Here is an 18330-nt window from a genome sequence, read left to right as displayed (position 1 = left end):
GAGATGGGCATGGAAGGGATGAGAGCAAGTACACTTTCCTGGAAGACAGAGAGGGGAGATGGAGGCTAAATAGAGAACTCTGGGGCCGGGTCCAGGAAGGAGAGCAGAGGTGAGGTCAGGGAAGAAGTAATTCTAGGAAAAAACAAACAGATGAACAGTGCCAGGGAGTAGAGATTTAGGAGGAAGGATGCTGATCAGCAGTGTGATGTTGCAGAAAGAGAATACAATCGACGTGATGGTGGATTATGGAAGCAGCAGAAAAGCTGTGTGTGTGAGCAGGGTGGCTGGACGCAGACTGGAGACTGTAAAGAATGGGTATGTGTTGCAGACAGTAAATGAAGAACTAAAGACAGAAACAATGGCTTGAGGAATTAATAAGAAAAGGGTTAAGTTTTAAATGTGTACGTACTTTACAGAATGCTTCCTGGCAAAGGGGAAATATCCAATAGAAAGGAAGAGTTTGAATATATGGCAGAGAGTGAAAAGTGGACCACACACACACACACACACTCATATTCACACATAACCTCCAAGAGCCTATACAATGTCAAGACAAGTGTCTTCCCCAGTGGATGAAGGACGTGACCCCTTACTGGAGCGAGCAGCTTGTTGAATAGGAAACGGAGGGCTCCATGTTAGTCCCCACATGAACTCACAACGTGTACAAAGATACACAACAAAATTCGATCTAGACAGCCTGCTCTATGCACACTTAGAAAAAGCTATTCATGGGTCGCCTGGATGGCTCAGTCGATTAAGCGTCTGCCTTCGGCTCAGTTTATGATCCCGGGGTCCTGGGATCAAGCCCCACGTCGGGCTCCCTGCCCAGCGGGGAGCCTGCTTTTCCCTCTGCCTCTTCTGCCCTCCATGCTTGTGTTCTCTCTGTCTCTCTCTCTCTGTCAAATAAATAAAATCTTAGAAAGAAAGAAAGAAAGAGAGAGAGAAAGAGAGGGAAAGAAAGAAAGAAAGAAAGAAAGAAAGAAAGAAAGAAAGAAAGAAAGAAAGAAAGAAAGAAAGAAAGAAAGAAAGAAAGAAAGAAAGAAAGAGAAAGAAAGAAAGAAAAAGCTGTTCGTGTACACTCCACTCAGTTTGTCCTCTGTGCTCAGCCACAGTCATTACTCTCCTCAGGATACATGCTTTTTCCTACTTAGAGCCAGAAAATCAGTTAGTCAATGTCCAAGGCCGAGCTCCCTCCAAATGCTGCCTCCCCAGAGTCCACAGAGGCGTCCATGTAGAAAAGTCCCTAGCTGAAGTGTGTGGCGGCCAGTAATCACATTATTAAGGACACTTTTCCTTCGTTGATGTACCCAGTCAGTTCCTTTCATGCCACTGCTCCCTGGGACTTAGTTATAATTTTGTGGTGTCTGTTATGTTTTGAAAGCTAAATACATTTTTTTCCCCTCAATTTGAGTAGGTAGCTTCTAGTTAGAGACACACAGTTGAATCAGAGTATGCCAGGAACAGAAATAATTGGTACTTTTTCTTCTTTTCCACTTGGAAATGAATGAAAAAAAAACGAGTAAAGTTAGTTATGGATATTATTTAATTTCCTTGGGAGGACACAAGCCATCAGAATTTTTGCATTTGTGCTTTCTTAACTTCGTGCAAAAATGTCGCAGGTGTATTTATAGTAATTTCTTCAGGGATTTTAAAGAAGAAATTTTCTATTTTAATATCTCTAGATGACAACGATCTGGATAAGAACCCAGAGGGGAACTTAGGAAAGAGTCTGTCAATGAGCAAAGGAGGCAGGAGGGAGCCCTCTAGCTCCCTGACTCCAGATAAGAAGTCCACTTTCCTGTCCCCTCCTTTGTCTCTGTGTCATTGTTTGTAAGAGTAAAGAAGAGGCTCCTAGGTTGTAGTTCCACACTGCTTGGGTGACATTTCTCCCTTCCAGCCTTACAACAGCATTTGCTTTGAAAACATGATCACTTCATTATGTCCCCCATCCCTGTTTACATCAGTTGCCACAAGAAGCTGAGAACCTCATGTCATGCCTCATTCCCCTAATCTGAATCCCCTTTGCTCCCAACCCCTGTGCAACCTGTCCTCTTCATCACTGCCAACTACCACATTGAACTTGTCTTTTTCCCCCCATTAGAGTGTAAGCAAAGACTTCGGTCTGTTTTGCTCGCTGCCATATCCCGGTGTTCTGGAACAGTGGTAGGCACACTGTAAAGCACTGCATAAATACTGGTTGAGTGATGAATGGAAAAAAAAAAATAGAGGAAAGGAAAATTTGAACTTGACACAGGCTTAGATATGGTCTCTGAGAGACCATGTATAGGCTCCTAGATGTTTCTATGGTCCCATTCAGTGGTTGGTATCAGGAGGGGCAGCCTTAAAGATAACAGACACAAGGACTAGGAGGTCTCTCTAGGTAGAAATTAATTTCATATAATGAGATGCCATCTTATCAATTTGCTGCAGGCAGAATATTGTTTAAAAAATAAAAAAACCTTCAAAGCTCTTGAGTAGCAGTGACTATCTACATGATGGTTTTTCCAACATGAAGGCAGAATTTATGAATGCCTTTTTTAGGTCAACATGTGCCTTCATGGAAGCTGAAGTATTTTAAACAAAATGCAAAGGCAGTAGAAACTCACAGCACATAATTGGTGCCCAACTACCGTTTGTAAGGGAGCAGAGGTAGTCATGCCTGGGCAAAATGGGAAAGTCTATTTTCTGCTTCAGTGTTGTGCGGTTGTGTGCCACCCATCCCATCCCACTCCATCCTGCTGTGTGCTACCCAACCCAAAAGGGTCTTTCACAGACAACCTAACTTCCCCTTTCCCTGTTCTCCCTCCAGATAGAATTACATGGCTTTTGGACTTTGTTCCTGCAGAACCATGCTTTCTTTTATGAGAGTTAGTGATACTGGTTTAATGGGACAAAAGAATTCTAACAAATTCCTTGCTTCACAGACCAAAGCACCCAAGAACTTAACAATGCCTAAAACAAGTTAAAATGACCAAGTTTTCTAAAGGTCCTTAAGGAATGATGCTGGTATCAGAAATGTCAGGCAGTGTGGCAAGACAGTGATGTAGGAATTTGAGAGTGACCGGACTTTTTGGGTTAAGAATTTAAAACCTAACAGAGAGGGCAGAAAGCTGTGTAGACTCAGAGGCCATTTTTTCCTAAGAGGAGGTTACATAATACTTTCATTTCTAGTAAGAGATTTGAATAGAACATTCAAACATCCTTATATGCACACATACAGTATAATTTTCACAGATTCTTTCTTAATAGGAGAAATTTCAGGTTTTAATGTCAGATCTCCTCATATTTCTACATGTCAGGAATAAATTGAGCATGTGTTAGACTTCTTAAGATAAATGTTTTGCGATTTTTCTGTTGCTAAAAGAATCAATGCATAGAAGACACCGTAAGACAGAAAGCCAAGTGGGAATGTCAGTTTAGATCTAATTTCCCGTTGTTTTTGTTTTGGAGATGGTAGAGTGAATATCAACTTTCAGGGACACTTACGGGGATTCACGATCTGCCCCTGGAGCGTGAAGAAACCATGGCACAAAAATTATGTATTAGAACACTTCCGTTACACCCACTTCTGTGCAGATGGATAAAGAAGTACAAATACATTTAATTTCATGTTACTGCAGGGTAAATCAGTAAGATTTTTTTAAAATCAAAATTGGTTTTACTAATGTATCATTTTATAGTATTTCTGAATGCCTACCACATTCTAAATATAAAGGGTCCCTCATGTAAAAAATTTACTAGGTAACAATTGTGGTTCATAAGCAGGAAATGTAAGGGGAAAAGCTGTGGGTCAAGTGGAGAGAGGGTGAACAAAAAATGAGAGAAGAAACCATTTTGAGTAACTTTTAAGTTCAGGTACCTTCTCATAAATTCTTTGAATCTTCATGATAGGATCATGAGGGAGGTTTAGTTATGACCCAGGATTTTGATTAGAAACTGGGATTTCCTACACCACGTTCTGCGAATAATGTCATCCCTTAAACTGCCAACCTCCCTGACTTTTCCTCTTCCTTCTTCTCAATTAGTCTATTACATGATGGTGTCTAAGAATATAGTTGGACTTGGGAGTCTAGAATTTCCTCTGTTCAAAGAAAAATACTTATTTTTTAAAGGTAATGGTTACTTTAAAAATAACCTAAATCTTCCAATTGTTCTAAAACCTTTTTTCATTTGTCTATAAAAAGAATAGCTTTATTTTTTTTCCTCTCCCAACTTTTATTATTTTTTTAAATATAAATTTTAGGTAGTTAACATGCAGTGCAATATTGGAGTAGAATTCAGTGATTCATCAATTACATACAAAACCCAGTGCTCCTCATAACAAGTGCCCTCCTTAATACCCATCCCATCTAGCCCATCCCCAACCACCTCCCTCCATCAACCTTCATTTTGTTCTCTATCTTTAAGAGGCTCTTATGCCTTGTTTCCCTCTCTCCTTTTTTTCTTTTCCCCCTTGTATTTATATACCACCTCTTCTTTATTCATTCATCAGTTGATGGACATTTGGGCTCTCTCCATAGTTTGGTTATTGTGGATAATCCTGCTATAAACACCAGGGTGCATGTATTCCTTTAAATCTGTATTTTTGTATCCTTTGTGTAAATACCTAGTAGTGCAATTGCTGGATCATAGGGTAGTCCTATTTTTAACATTTTGAGGAACCTCCATACTGTTCTCCAGAGTGGCTGCACCAGTTTGCATTCTAACCAGCAGTGCAAGAGGGTTCCCCTTTCTCCACATCCTCACCAACACCGGTAGCTTCTTGTGTTGTTAATTTTAGCCATCCTGACAGATGTGAGATAATATCTCATCATGGTTTTGATTTGTAGTTCCCTGATGATGAGTGATGTTGAGAACCTTTTTATGTGTCTGTTAGCTGTCTAGGTGGGGTTTTTTTTGGGAAAAGTATCTATTCATGTCTTCTACCCATTTCTTAACTGGGTTATTTGATTTTTGGGTGTTGAGTTTGATAAAACTATAGAACACTTATGAAAGAAATTGCAGAGGACACAAAGAAAAACATTTTTAACAGAAAAGACATCTATTCATCCAGAAATCCTTAGGACAGCTATAAAAATTAAGACTTAAAGGTCATAAGTTCCTCAAACTCTGATCATTTTCATGAAAAACCTGCCACACTGGAGGAAAGGTAGCAAGTTACAGCTAAAAGTCCCTATTCATTATGTGCCTTTAACTTAATTTAAAAGTCTTTGCCATCCAAAAATAACGGAAGTATGAATGAAATAGGTGAGTGGGTACTCATGTATCATGTAGTTCATTATCTTGTAGTACAAACAGGGAGTGAAAACCTTTAACAGACATTTGACATAGTTTTAGCTAATATTCCCAGGGTTTTGTCTAAATGGGTGGCCAACAAATATTTAAGATGAAAAGTGCCACTTTGTCGAATGATCCCCTCCTGTTATACTCAACATTGTAATGTGAAGCAAATGATATCAACATCCCTATTAAATTTAGGCTTATTATTTGAATAAAGGTATTTGTTTTCAACTTTGGGTCTAAATTAGTGATTCTTGGGTCACTTCTGGGAATAATTTATTATTAAGAAAAGTCTTTCCAGGTGATTCTGATGTGAAGTCAAGTACAGAGGAAGACTGGCAAGATGGCATGCAGGAGGATGTATTAAGGGCTAAAATGAATTTAGGATTAAGGTGGCTCAAGAAAGGAGATCAGACTGTGTGAAACTGGGACACCTCTCAGAAGGGGCAAAAAAACAAGTAAAGAAGACAAATTGCCAGGAAGAAGAGCACCAGCAGCTATGGGAATGAATGGAAACTTAAAAGGACATGAGAAAGCTAATTTTTGAAAGCTCACTTTGCAAAGTGGAAGAAAATACTGTAGGAAAGGGAAGATACATTGCACCATACCTGACACATAGTAGGTGCTCAAGAGATATTTGGTAATTGAATACGTAGGTGGACCAGATTATCGGAGGGACATAAGAGACAAACAACATAATTTGTATTTCTTATTCACTATATCCTTCCAGTGGCTAGCATATATTAAAAACTCCGTAAGTAATTGCTTCATTGTTGATTGACTACTGTGCCTTGCACATAGTATGTGCTGATTAAATGGTTGATATTATTCAAATTATGATTATCATTAGTTGAATACCTTTATTTTCAGATGGGAAAATTCAATGATTTATTTATATTATGAGACAGTTTCTATTTTAGTCTGATGGAATAGTTCAGAGAAACCATATTGCTTAAAGACATTTTATCATGTTCCAAGGAGACATTTTATAGGAACAGCATTACTTTGCCAGGTATAGAAGTAGAGCTCCTACAATAAAATCCTCCCATGAAATGTGAAAACAATGAAACTGTTCATGTAAGAATTCAATTAAGAATACCTACTACAGGGGCGCCTGGGTGGCTCAGTCGTTAAGTGTCCTGGGATTGAGTCCTGCATCAGGCTCCCTGCTCAGTGGGAAGCCTGCTTCTCCTTCTCCCACCCCCCTGCTTGTGTTCCCTCTCTTGCTGTCTCTCTCTGTCAAATAAATAAATAAAATCTTAAAAAAAAAAGAATACCTACTATAGACCTTCTAAGGTCTATAGCATAAAGTATAAAAACATTTCTATCCTTATAGCCCTTACATTCTTTTTTTTTTTAACTTTAAAAATTTTTTTTAAATTTTATTTTATTATGTTATGCTAGTCACCATACATTACATCATTAGTTTTTGATGTAGTGTTCCATGATTCATTGTTTGCGTATAACACCCAGTGCTCCATGCAATATGTGCCCTCCTTTTTTTTTTTTTATTTTTTTATTGTTATGTTAATCACCATATATTACATCATTAGTTTTTGGTGCAGTGTTCCATGATTCATTGTTTGTTCATAACACCCAGTGCTCCATGCAGAACGTGCCCTCCTCAATACCCATCACCAGGCTAACCCATCCCCCTACCCCCCTCCCCTCTAGAACCCTCAGTTTGTTTTTCAGAGTCCATCATCTCTCATGGTTCGTCTCCCCCTCTGACATACTCCCTTTTTCTTCCTCTCCTGTTATCTTCTTCTTTTTCTTTTTTCTTAAAATATGTTGCGTTATTTGTTTCAGAAGTACAGAACTGTGATTCAACAGTCTTGCACAATTCACAGCGCTCACCGTAGCACATACCCTCCCCAATGTCTATCACCCAGCCACCCCATCCCTCCCACCCCCAACCACTCCAGTAACACTCAGTTTCTTTCCTGAGATTAAGAATTCCTCATATCAGTGAGGTCATGTGATACATGTCTTTCTCTGATTGACTTATTTCACTCAGCATAACACCCTCCAATTCCATCCACGTCGTTGCAAATGGCAAGATCTCATTCCTTTTGATGGCTGCATAATATTCCATTGTGTATATATACCACTTCTTCTTTATCCATTCATCTGTCGATGGGCATCTTGGCTCTTTCCACAGTTTGGCTATGGTGGACATTGCTGCTATAAACATTGGGGTACACGTACCCCTTCGGGTCCCTACATTTGTATCTTTGGGGTAAATACCCAGTAGTGCAATTGCTGGATCGAACGGTAGCTCTAATTTCAACTGTTTGAGGAACCTCCATACTGTTTTCCAGAGGGGTTGCACCAGCTTGCATTCCCACCAACAGTGTAGGAGGGTTCCCCTTTCTCCACATCCCCGCCAACATCTGTCATTCCCTGACTTGTTAATTTTAGCCATTCTGACGGGTGTGAGGTGGTATCTCATTGAGGTTTTGATTTGGATTTCCCTGATGCCGAGTGATGTTGAACACTTTTTCATGTGCCTGTTGGCCATTTGGATGTCTTCTTTGGAGAAATGTCTGTTCATGTCTTCTGCCCATTTCTTGATTGGATTATTTGTTCTTTGGGTGTTGAGTTTGATAAGTTCTTTATAGATTTTGGATACTAGCCCTTTATCTGATATGTCATTTGCAAATATTTTCTCCCATTCTGTCAGTTGTCTGTTGGTTTTGTGGACTGTTTCTTTTGCTGTGCAAAAGCTTTTTATCTTGAGGAAATCCCAATAGTTCATTTTTGCCCTGGCTTCCCGTGCCTTTGGCGATGTTTCTAGGAAGAAGTTGCTGCGGCTAAGGTCGAAAAGGTTGCTACCTGTGTTCTCCTTTAGGATTTTGATGGACTCCTGTCTCACGTTTAGGTCTTTCAACCATTTGGAGTCTATTTTTGTGTGTGGTGTAAGGAAATGGTCCAGTTTCATTCTTCTGCATGTGGCTGTCCAATTTTCCCAACACCATTTGTTGAAGAGACTGTCTTTTTGCCATTGGACATTCTTTCCTGCTTTGTCAAAGATAAGTTGACCATAGAGTTGAGGGTCCATTTCTGGGCTCTCGATTCTGTTCCATTGATCTATGTGTCTGTTTTTGTGCCAGTACCATACTGTCTTGATGATGACAGCTTTGTAATAGAGCTGGAAGTCCGGAATTGTGATGCCGCCAGCTTTGCTTTTCTTTTTCAGTATTCCTCTGGCTATTCTGGGTCTCTTCTGGTTCCATACAAATTTTAGGATTATTTGTTCCATTTCTTTGAAAAAAGTGGATGGTATTTTGATGGGGATTGCATTGAATGTGTAGATTGCTCTAGGTAGCATTTACATCTTCACAATGTTGATTCTCCCAATCCATGAGCATGGAACGTTTTTCCATTTCTTTGTGTCTTCTTCAATTTCTTTCATGAGTATTTTATAGTTTTCTGAGTACAGATCCTTTGCCTCTTTGATTAGATTATATAGCCCTTACATTCTAACTGAAGGAGCAGAAAATAAGCAAAATATGTAGTAGCATAGAATATGGTAAATAGTAAAAAGAAGAAAAGAGCACAGAACGGGAGTTGGGGGGTGGGGTGGGCAGAGAGAAATTCCAATGTCAAGAATCGTGGCCAAGAAAGATCCTACTGAGAAGGGGAACATTATGAGTTAAGACCTGAGAAGAGTGATGAAGCAAGCCATGGAGTTGAGTCTATCTGGGAAAGAGTCTTTGAGGCTTAGGCATGAGCAGGTGTAAAGGTCCTGGGGAGGCCAGCATATCTCGAATGAATAAGAAAAGAATGGTAGGATATCAATGTAGGCCCTCCTAGGTTACAGGAAGGACTTTGGCTTTTACCCTGAGTGGTGTGGGAAGCCACCTGGGGTTTTGAATGGCGTTAAGGTCCTGATTTGTTCACCCTCCTGGCAGCCACATGCCTCTCCATGAAGCTGTCCACAGTTTTATTAACTAGAATTGATTGATCCCTCCTGGGTTTTCTTAGTGTTTCTTTTGGATTGGCACACTTCCCTTATTTTTGATAAAAATAGATACAATTTTCCTTCTCCTTTCCCTTGGTTACAAATAGCTTGAGGGTACCTTGTTCATATTTATGTGTCCAGAGATATCCAATGTAAACTCTGTATATAGAAGACATTTACCAAATATTTTATATAACTTTATAGTTTTATATAACTTTATATCTTTATATAGTTTTTATATAACTTTTCAACTTTGTTTATGGTGAATCTGATCACAGAATATCACACAAGTGCAGAACAAGTGATATTGTTATGATTCTTTGACATGACTGAATAAAACTTGTGCATCATTTATATGAAAAAATTCGCCTGTATTAATGGGGTTTTTTTTGAAGCAATACATCCATGTGCCATTCCATCAATGGCCAAAAACACTTAACCATGTTGTAGTCTGAGTTTCATCTCTAGTCATTTGAAACAACCTTACAATTCCTTTGGCATTCATTCTGTGAACAATGGTGCGGCAATTAGTCTTATGGGTGTGATTTGAGGGTACTGAAATGCCCCTGCTTGCCCTAAAATATTTCCACTCTAAAGACTGCCTCCTCCCTACCTTTACCCAGATCCTTTATCCTTCAGTTTGCACCTCTGGAGCAATTTTATTCTCATTTAGCAAAGGAAAGGGCATCGCTCTTAGAAAGCTTTTATAGAATGCATGCTGATGCTAAGCAGCTGGAATCACTCTGAGCACAGCTTGGTGAAGACCTTGTTAAAAATTACGCTGTGCTTGCACCTCTCTTAACCAGCCCAAGACAACCATTGTTTTATCTATTTATCTATCTTTCTATCTACCTATCTATCTATCCATCCATCTATCAGAGGGCCTCTAATTCTGTAGTCTGCTAATGACTTAGTGAGCAGCCCTGTGCTACACGGTCACCTATTGGATAAAACAATCAGCTTTGATAATTTGGAATAACAAGACTCTGTCAAGGGGCAGGCTCTTCTGATTTGAAAGTAAATGTCTTAACCTCCCTTGCCATGACATTTATTTTCCATAAATGGTGCTGGCTTTGCGTTGGCATTCTTTTAGCAGCAGGAGACCATTATCCTATGAGAATGTTCTCTCCCCTTTCACATTATCTCTTAATTATTGCCCTCTTTTCAACAGACAATGCCTTTAGGAATTTTCATGTAATTTTCCCCTTCCATTCCTCCTCTGACTTGTACTGGCATGGGAGACGATTTGGGTATTAACCCCAGAAAGTCCAGAATAATGAATCTCACAGACAGTTGGCTCAGTATCCAAGGAATCCTTTGAGAGGGGCCGAGGTGCCGTGAGCAACATGCAAGGCAAATGCTTGGGAACTAAAATATTTGCATAGAAGCCTTCGAGGGCAAAGAAGGAATGACAATGCAAATCTCCAGGCTGGCAGAGACTGGATGGAAGATTTAGTTTTTCCCACATGTGAGTCTCATAAGACCATCCCTTTTATTAATTTATTTTGAAGAAAAGATTTCGTCCCTCCCACTAACAAAAATAGCCTTCACTAATGTGAGTCCCATTTCTGCCGTTTTGGTGAGTCTGTAGTCAGCCAGATTAAAACAATAGCTGCTAACCGCCCCCCCCCACAGCCCTGCCAAATCCCCTGATGCATCTTAATGGCTGTTTGTTAACTTCAAAACTGACCATTTAAATGCTAACCCTATTAAGTAATTCAAAACATAAGCACCCAGCTTGAATCATTAGCATTTAATTGTCTAACAATTTCTATTGTTAGTTTACAATGCAAGGTAAATTCTTGATATAAATATAAATAAATGTATATATGTGTATATATGTATACACAAACACACACACACACACACGTTTTTAAAAAAGCCCTTTAGGACCCAAGTTTATGTCCTGGCATAAATACTTCTCTTGCATTATTTATGAATCCATGGGAGCTTAGGTTAAGGTTACCATCTTGTGCAGAGGCAGAAGCACACACAAAACTTATTAAGAAAAGCCCCCACCCCTTCTCCTGCATTTGGATGTTAGCTGAAGGGATCCAAGGAATTCTGTTGAAGTTGTCATCAATATTTATTGATTACAATTGTGATGTCATACAACAGGGAACCCTAGTTCCGCACACATTTCTGGCAGTGAAAGAGTGGAGCTGAAGGTTTTTTTCCCATTTCTTTGAAAATACAGGGACCAAAAAAAAAAAAAAATTCCTGGTGCTTTTTCAACATAATATAAAGGTCACTGACAATAGCCCACCTATAGATGGTGATGTGTGACATTTAAACTGAATACAAGGAAAGCATGATAAGCATTAAAAAGAACTAGTTGCTTTCAAGATAATGCTGTTTACCAAATCATTTCTCTTTGGAAAAAAAAAATGTACCATTTCATTTTATTTCTCAGATATTTCTTGAAAAAATACATATAGAGTGTTCTTTGAGAATGAAGAAAGAATAGCATGTCCATGGCTGTTCTTTAATCCACCGATTCATAAATAATATTTTAAAAATGGGGCCTGGGTTGTTCAAACTGGCCTCCGAGGAAATATTTTTGGGTGATATTTTCAGTTGTTATGTTTTGGTGAAAAAAAAAATTGAGGTGTTTGTGGAGTTATATGTGCATGTTGCCAAAACTGACAGTTGTAAGAAAAGAAGTCATTTAGAAAATGGTTCTATTTTTGCACATATACCGGACGCAACCAGCTGAACTGATATCTTGCTTTCTCTCTGTGAAATCGAATTAACTGAGTTTATGACAATTAAATGCTAATGATTCAAGCTGGTGCTTAGCTTTGCTCCAGCGTGGAGTCAAGTTTAGGAGAGGGGGTTAGTTAAGGGTATGGTAAGCAGAAAGAACTCAGTAGAACCCTCGCCCCCATTAACACTCATAAGAAACTGCTGAGACGCCGCAGGTTCCTCGAGTCTGCGGGGTGAGCGAAAGAAAAAGAGGAGCAGAAGAAGGAGCAGGAACCCTTCTCTGAATGAGGAGTTACTCGGTAGGTCCAGAGGTGGAGTTCGGAGCAGGCTGTCGGCCGCCTGAAGCCATGGATTTCAATGCTCGCGGGACACCACAATAGCCTTCTAACCATGACTACACTACCCAGGGCCACACCTGAGACCAACTTACCACTCGCTTGTTGCTCGGGCCTCGCTTGCTTGCTGCTCAGGCCTGGCTTATTGGGCCCCCGGGGTCTTCTGAGTCAGAACCACGAGAGCGGTGCTTTATAAGGTAAGGGTAAAGCAAAAGCAAGCTTGCTGTCCTTCCTCTTCTCTAAGCGCCCGGCGTGGGGGAAGAAAGGGCAGACTCCTTGGCTGGCGGGAGGCGCGAATTGCCCTTTTCATCCCTGCAGGGAAGGTGAGTGCTGACCTCACGGAAGCAACGCAGAGAGTGGGGTGGAGGGGGGGAAGTGGGGGTAGGGGTGACGGCCTGTGTCACCAGGTCAGCCGAGGAGCGGGATTTCCGTGCGGGGGTGTCGCACGCGGCAGGTGTAGGAGCCGTGTCTTAGGTCCTCGGGTGTGCACGTCGGGGTCGGTCTCACGGCCCTGCACGCTGGGAATTGTTGCTTAAGCGCGAGTAACACGCTGATCCTTTTGAAGTACTGAGGTAAAAGCCAGTCACACTTTTATGTTTCTACCAGGGCATTGTGACCTAAACTGATGTATCATAACCGGCTTGCGCTTTTGCCTGTAGGTTTCAGGTAATTAGGCCCCAGCCTATTGAGGGAAGTGAAAGCATCATGACAAAGTCATGGGGCGAGGGGGCCCCAGCCAGCAAGCCAAACACACATCACTATTAATTGAATGAGAGAAAGGAAAGCTAGCTTTTGAGTGCCCACTACTAGCAGAGTATAATACTCAGTATTTTTAACATATCTTCACCTAATCCTTACAATACTGTAAGACTACCCGTTTTGTAGATGTCATTTTTAAGCTGAAAGATTTTAAGTGACTGGTCAGCTGGGTAAGTTTAAGGTCTATAAGACATTAAAACAATTGGTTTATAGGTTAACTGGAAGGTTACTGATAGTAAACCATTGGATTTCAGTTTTGCTTTCAGTATTCTTCAACCCAGAGTTGCAAATGCTTTTTAATATTTTGGAAGACTGCTGATAGAAAACAGACCCAAGTTAGCTGCAATGATGGTTCAGGACTAAGAACATGAAATTAATCACAACTAAATATATTTGCCTGCACATATGTTAAAGAAAAGCACCCATTTCAAAAATAGCATTGAGAAACCTGAAGATAGCAACTCCTATTTTAAAAAATCCTAAAAACTAATGATATTGCTTGCGTTCTTTGTTCAACATATGGCTGTCAAAGAAAATGATGGCATTTTAGGCATTTTGATATGTAGTACATATTAGAATTGGTTAATACACACAAAGCACTTTGCGCAGTGACCAGCTCCAAAGTAAATGCTAAATTATCAGCTGCTACTGAGTTGGATCTCAACTAGGGAAAGTCCCCGTTGTGAATGGGAGACACCTGTCTCATACTTCCATGTGTCAGACATTTACTACATGCTTTACAAGAATCCCCTCTTATCCTAATGATAACCTGGTGGTGAAGGGCTATTATTCCCATTCTACAGATGAGAAAATGGAGCCACAGAAATGTTAGGGAACTTGCACCAGGTTATTCAGCTAATGCGTTGTGGAGCTGGGTTCCAAACCTGGGCATTCAGACTCCAGGAGTGGGTCCTTAAAGACCCCAGTCATTTTGAATGTTCCGATTCCAGAATTTTGTTGCTTTATCCAAATATAGGGCTTCTCCTTTATATACAAGCCGACTTATGCTTTTAATTAGTATGTAATTAAAATCTGTTAATGTTCTAATTTTAGAGTGGGACCGTAGTGGACTAAAAAGACTTAGCTTCCAAATATTAACAAAAATAAGTTGTTCTCCAGTAATACTTTACTTGGTATTCTCACATTATTTTTCACATTTCAGAGTGGGGGATTCCCCTGCCCTTTTTTTTTTTCCTATTCAGAATTTTTTTAAAGACTTTATTTGATAGACAGCGAGAGAGGGAACACACCAGGGGGAGAGGGAGAAGCAGGCTTCCTGCCAAGCAGGGAGCCCAACATGGGGCTCGATCCCAGGACCCTGGGATCATGACCTGAGCCGAAGGCAGACGCTTAATGACTGAGCCACCCAGGTGCCCCCAGAAATACTCTTGTGCACTCACATACCCATGACCTTTTTGAGGACTGCTTGTACTGGATATATTGCCAATTTGTTCTTGCCACGTCTGTCAGTTTCAAAAAGATCTGGTTTTTAATTTTTAACTTCCTAATGAAGAGGTTGTTGGGAACTCTGTCCTTATTCTATCGAATCATCTCTCCTGTAGATTCCTGTTGACTCCTTTGTCTCAGGCACTTTTGTAGGCATGGAGTGTACAGCATTGAACACAAGGCACCAAGCCTGCCCTTGGACGTCTCAAGTTCTCTTCCTTCCTGCACCACTTTAGACTTCTGTTCTCAGACCACATTTAGTGGTGTGAAACTTTGTTCTTGGTTATAATTTTTCTACTAGTGTATACACCTGTGTAATGTCTTGCCTATTAGATCTTGGTCTCTTCTTGTTTAATACTCTTTAAACGTGGTCTCTTATGGAAATATCCCATCTTTGGAAGATCTGGATTACCCTTTTTATTCCACTGGAATACTTCTAGCTTCCCAAATAGCTACTTGAATTCAATTTGCTTTAGAGGCAACTGAAACTAAGACACCAGGTATAAGAACAGTGAATTACCAGGAGCAAGAATTTCTAGATTGAAGGAGATTATAGATTCAGCCTAAGTGGAATTAAAATTCCCATCGTGATACTGTTTTCTTTGAACTTTATGTCCTCTCGTTGCCATACCTTCCTGATAGTAGTGTCCTCTCTGTAACCTGTAGTTGTACAAAAATCCATGCTAATCGTACAGGCTTCATGTTTCGAATTATTAGAAGAATGGCACTCCACAACCACCTTAACAGATATGAGTCACTGGTGTAACAAAATGTCTTATGCTGATAAAATTTAAATTTCTAAATCTAATAAGATAGTGGAAACTTTAATATTTTACTGTATAATAAAATGAATATATTTCTAATTCTTTTCAAGCCCTTATGCAAACCTTCTATGTGACTTAAGTCTGATTTGAGAGCAGCCCTTTACAGCTGACACCTGTTAGAAAAGGCAGGAGCAGCTGCAGATCAAAATTTAATTAATCTAGTAGGGATAAAGGATAATGTATTTTGAAATAATCAGTGTTGCATTTTTCTTCCTTTGGATTTCTCCCCATGTAATGTTCAGCTTTAAGATCCAACAGTGAGAGAGTAGTGGGCAACGGGTGCTCAGCTGTGCTGGGAATCTGAGAGACACATGCTGGAATTGTTCCATTTAGGGGTGAGGAAGCCAGACCATCACTGTGGTCCCTTGGTTGAGTATGGCCCCAGGAGCATGAACTGTTGCCTGCCCTCCTCACTCCCTTGGCCTCCAGGGATGAGGGAAGCTATTATTATGTATGGGAGCACTTTGTAGATGATAACATCATAGTAGATGAGAGCATATGGGCAGGGCACCAATCAGTCAAATCAGTTATTCAGTAATGAATACCGATTAGTACCTTATGTACAGGTGGGTACCATAATAGTTTGCCAGGGCTGCCATAACCAAACATTACAGACTGGGTGAATTAAAAACAAACTTCCTCACAGCTTTAGAGGCTGGAAGTCCAATATCAAGGTATTGGCAGGGTTGGTTTTTCCTGAGGCTTTTCCCTTTGGCCTGCAGATGGCCATGTTCTCCGTGTGTCCTCAGGTGGCTTTTCATTTGTGCGGGAGAATCCCTAATGTTTCTCCTTTGTTAAAAACAGATTGGATTCAGGCTCACCCTAAACACCTCCTCTTACCTTAATTCTTTAAAGGCCCTCTCTCCAGATACTGTTCAGTTCTGAGTCCTGGAGGTTAGGACTTCAACATAGGAATTTTGGGAGAAGACCATTCAGTACATAACAGGTGCTATTAGATGTGCTAAGGAAATCAAAGATTTTTCCAAATCCCAAAGTAGCTTGTGTAACGTGGGTCAGTACAGAATATTGGTCACACTTCTGTGCAATGGGCAATCTTCTTGATGGTTTTTGTCTTGAACAGTTGGAGATTAAGTATAAATTTACATACTGAATGGCGGCTTTTCTAGCTCCATCTAATTTTGGGGGGGGCGTGCATCTTAATTGAAGTAGAGTTGACACACACGGTTACATTAGTTTTAGGTATTCCCTTCATCTGTTTTTTTTTTTGGAACCTGTACACCTGGGCAGAAAATTGGAAGATTTAAAAATTTTTTCCCACCTAAGAAACGCCATAGGAAACAGCTGTTGACGCTTGGATTGTCTACAAAGAATTCTCCAGCTGTCATTCTGATGGTCTTACAAGTAAAATCCAAAGTCTCAAAAATTGGCCAAAGCCCACCAAAATAGCATTATATTACTGCCTCATTCTAAATTATATAAGGCTATCAAAGGACCATGAGCTATTTGAAGAAAGCCTCCAACATGAAAACCAACCAAAAGAAACACAGGAGAAAATTGGAGGTAGGAGCAATGCTGAGAACATTTTTTAAAAAAAACCTGAAAGACAAATTTGTGATCTGATAATTTTAAAAAGGAGGGGGAAATGTTGAGATAGCAACAAAAACCAGAGGAGAGAGAATTCCCAAATGCTAGAAAACTTCCCAAAAGGGAAGAGTCCTCAGAGTGCTTGTTACAGTGAATAAAAGACTCCTATGAAAACCTATCGCTCAGTAGTAACACCAAAGATGAAAACTTACAGAAAACTAAGGGCAAGTATAGTGAACTGGGGGGAAAACCTAGAATTCTACCCTAGAAGGTAGTAAGTGCAAGAGATACCTTCTAATTCTGATGAGAAATGATTTTTAATCTGGGATTCTAGTCACAATCAAGTGGACCCTCAAGTGTGAAAAATCTTTAAATGTGCAAGAACTCCAACCCTTTACCTCTGCTGTCCACTTTCTCAGGAAGCTGTTGGAAGACCTATAGCATCAAGTGAAGACAACGAGCTGAGGGTCAGGAAAGAGTCCCTCCAACACACGGTAAGAATTGGGGGGAATCTCAGCAATTGATTCAAACTCCAGGAGGGTGTTCTCTAGGGAAAAAGGGAACAGATAGTTTATCTGCTGTATTTGCATAGGAAGTATTGAGAAGCATTTTCCCAAGCTGTTGAATCAGTTGAACTGTGGAATATTGAGCAATTATAGCCTCCAAAGGAAGTATAGAACAAACATTGTCATGGTAAATTTTTTTTTAAATAACTACGTTTACAGAGTCCTGGTATGAAGAATATTAGCTATATAAGGAGACAAGACTAAGAAGGTGAAGCAATAGGAACTGGAGATGATACTATAGAAAATGAAATCCTCATCCTCATGATAGGATTGTCTGAAATTAAGAAATCCCGTGTGTCTGATATGAAAATAAGTTAGCTAAAACATAGCTAAGTGGTGAGGAGCTGCTATTTTATAAGGTTTTTCTGTTTTTGACCTATGCACTGTATGAATAAAACTAAAAAGCTAGAAAATCAAAATAACATGTATATATTAAATCTATAATGCATTTAATGTATTTACACACCTTCTTTAGGGCTGTATATAGATCTAAATACAAAGCTTTATGTGAAGATGTGCTAACATCTATTCTGTTTGTATGTGTTGGCACCGTACTTACATGTCCATGTCAGACACTGTGCTAAGTATTTTATATATAGTTTAATTTTTGCAATAACCCTTCAAGAGATCTTACTACCCCATTTTAAAGATGGACAGTCTGAGGCTAAGTGTCTTACCCAAAGCCACATTGCTAATACATAGGCAGTGGTTCTCACTTTTAGGGAACATCTGAAGGACTTGAAAGACTTGTTAAATACAGCTGGGTCTTACCCTCGGATTTTTTGATGGGGCCCTAAAAAAAAAAAAAAAAAAATCCAGGTGTTGCTGATGCTGCTGGTCCAGGGACCAAATTTGAGCTGAATTTGAGTTAGAAGAGTAGAACCGGGGAGTGAAATTGTGGGGAT

The 18330-nt window shown here is 39.9% G+C and overlaps 1 long non-coding RNA gene across 2 annotated transcripts in view; it reads right to left on the bottom strand.

Annotated features, from left to right (window-relative positions):
- Nucleotides 1-12782, bottom strand: part of LOC113913036 — a 32235-nt gene extending 19453 nt beyond the window's left edge. For both annotated transcript variants that reach the window (XR_003517073.1, XR_003517074.1), the window contains exon 1: nucleotides 12381-12782. This is a non-coding gene — a long non-coding RNA (uncharacterized LOC113913036). The remainder of the gene's footprint in view (nucleotides 1-12380) is intronic.
- Nucleotides 12783-18330: the final 5548 nt, after the last annotated feature.

The sequence above is a fragment of the Zalophus californianus genome, chromosome 14 (assembly GCF_009762305.2).
Source record: "Zalophus californianus isolate mZalCal1 chromosome 14, mZalCal1.pri.v2, whole genome shotgun sequence".
Lineage (NCBI taxonomy): Eukaryota > Metazoa > Chordata > Mammalia > Carnivora > Otariidae > Zalophus > Zalophus californianus.
This window is presented reverse-complemented; position numbering and strand designations above follow the sequence as displayed.